The sequence below is a fragment of the Pseudomyrmex gracilis genome, unplaced genomic scaffold, assembly GCF_002006095.1.
Source record: "Pseudomyrmex gracilis isolate BER0280 unplaced genomic scaffold, ASM200609v1 scaffold_164, whole genome shotgun sequence".
Lineage (NCBI taxonomy): Eukaryota > Metazoa > Arthropoda > Insecta > Hymenoptera > Formicidae > Pseudomyrmex > Pseudomyrmex gracilis.
The window spans coordinates 254,627-257,330 of record NW_018020748.1 but is presented as its reverse complement, the minus strand read 5'-3'; positions in this window follow the sequence as shown (position 1 = coordinate 257,330).

The following is a 2,704-nucleotide window of genomic DNA, read 5'->3' as shown; positions in this document are numbered from 1 at the left end:
CTTGGGCGGCGTCCGAATTATCGGAAGGGCTACTCGCGGTATATAACCGTCTTGGGCGGCGTCCGAATCATCGGAAGGGCTACTCGCGGTATATAGCCGTTTCGGGTGGCGTCCGAATTATTTCTTTTTCCTTTCTAAATCACGGAAACAAACAAAACTCACTTATCTCCGAATATCAATCTTAGAATCATGACACATCCAAATTTATTCCTATCGTTATTTCCATTGAAACCTAACAAATGAAACAAAACCGAATTTATCTAGATACAAATCTCTGAGATGATTTAAGTTGTATAAACATGGGTTAAGAGGCTGGCTACACTAAAAAACTCGCACTCTCGTTCTCTCTCACACTCGCGTTCTAGCGTGTAGATTACATTGTATGAAACGATTATATGCTCCTTTATTGTTTTAATTTCTACATGTCTGTTATTATTTCATTGATTTTGATTTTTTTTATAAATATAACTACTTTATAATGTGTGAAATCAATCTAAAGAATTATTCTTTGTTATTCTTCTTTCCGTATAACCCACTCTCCCTTCCTCGTTAAAATCGCCAGGTCCCGTCCTTGGTAAGTGAGATTTGCGTCTCAGACCTAAAAAGGGACCAACGAGCGAGTGTTCGTTAGACAGAGTAAAATCGGCGTACGCCGTTGACCTGTCGACGAATATAAANAAACTCGCTCGACTCTCTCGCAGCAGGACTTCCGTGTCCACTGTAGAGAGAGATATGGAAAACGACGCGTTTACTGTTGCGTCACACCACAGCCCGACCGTATCCATGGGCCAGGACGTAACATCTTTTATTCGCATTTCTTTTGGGATGTCTTTATATATTGTCAAAGTTTATCTATTAAATCTGAAGCAATTCGTATATTTGCAGTAAGTTTTAATATTACAAATAAGGAAGACCGGTGCCAGTTGTGACACAAGGTTAGTTGTCAAACTGCTATTATCTTACTTAGTAATTCGTGGAAAATAGTCTTGAAGTGAACTGAAGATCGCACGTTAGTTCAGTATTGCAAGAAAATTTCAGAAAAGGACATATGTGAAACTATGATTTGTACAAGTGTGGGTTATGCTAAGCCAAAAAAGATTTTTATTAGTGAACAATATAATTGTTAATTTATACTCCGTGAAATTGTTAAAAAAATATATATGCAGAAAGGGCCGATACGGAGTGAAAATAAAGATTATTGTTCATACATCAACACCTAGTATTTCACTCCGTATCGGCCCTCTCTGCATATATATTTTTATTAGTGATTTTCAAGAAGAACAACTAGTTAATTATATATTACGTGCTTCAGATATTAACTGTGATCTTACACCCAAGAAAATCAGAATTGTGGCTTATGTGACAACTAATCTTGAATACGGGGCACGTTGACAAATTTGCACGTGTTTAACAGTAAATAACTTTGTTTGTATAAAGATATACATAAATATTTTTTTTTTCGTAAAGCTAAAAGATGTGACTATTATGTAATGTACTCAATGTTACATAATATTACATAATATAGTGTGCAGTTTGTTATTTTAAATACTATAAATTGCATGTCACAATGTGCCCCGGTCTTTTACATTGTGTTTTAATATTACAAATACATTGCGTTTTAATATTACAACTACAGTGTACGGTAATTACTGTAATCTTACATTGCAATATTTTTGAAGGCGGACATTTCAACGTTGCCGTAAGCTTGCAGTACCACTGCAGAAATATTTTGCAACTATCACGCAATATTACAATTTTTAAATGTAAGGTTTACGTAATGTTTTTGCAGTGCTGTGGGACATATCTAACGTTCATAAGACGTAATAAAAACTATATTTGATATATACTTTCGTTACTGAAAATGCTTACTATTATATATTAATGTAATATATTGATAATATTATTGTCATATATTGTATTATAATATCTACTTGTAATGGTATAGTGCAAATTAATTGAGATATTTTTGTAATATATAGTATATATTACGTGCTATGTTAAATCTTATATATAATACATAAATATATACTCAAAACCAATTTTTAAACAACTTTGTTAGTTAATTAACTTGATTATGACGTCTTACTCACTTACTTCAACTGACGTTATTCCAAAGACAAATACCCACATAGCATCGTTAGTAGCACAAACGTTTCCGCAACAGGTTTTTCGAAACTAACAACATTTCGTTCAAAAGCTGTAAAACGTGGTAGTAACGTAGCGAAAACGTCGAAATGTCCGCTTTTTAAATTGCAATCCGACTTTATATATTTTTTACATAATATTTTAAAATATTTCATTTATACATACATGTTTAAGATAACACAGTTTATAACCAAGAAATCAAGTGGTCCCATTTTTGTCTTTAGGTGTCTCGATATTTATTTGATCGGCACGAATTTTACACGAACCGGATGAGCAGGACGAAGTATCAAATCTGCTTTAATTTTTAAATTCCTCAAAAGATCTACAGGCTCTATGTAGAAGTGATGTACTAGAGATGCGATCAAAATCTTCAATTCGTACATAGCGAACCGTTGACCTGCCGAACGCGCAACTAATCAGAACAAATTTTTTTTGTCAAACAAACAGACAAATTACGCTATTTACCTATGCAATTCCGTGGTCCCGCACTAAACGGTAAGTAGCAATAAGGATGGCGATTTTGCATTCGGTCAGGCAAAAATCGATCCGGATCGAATAC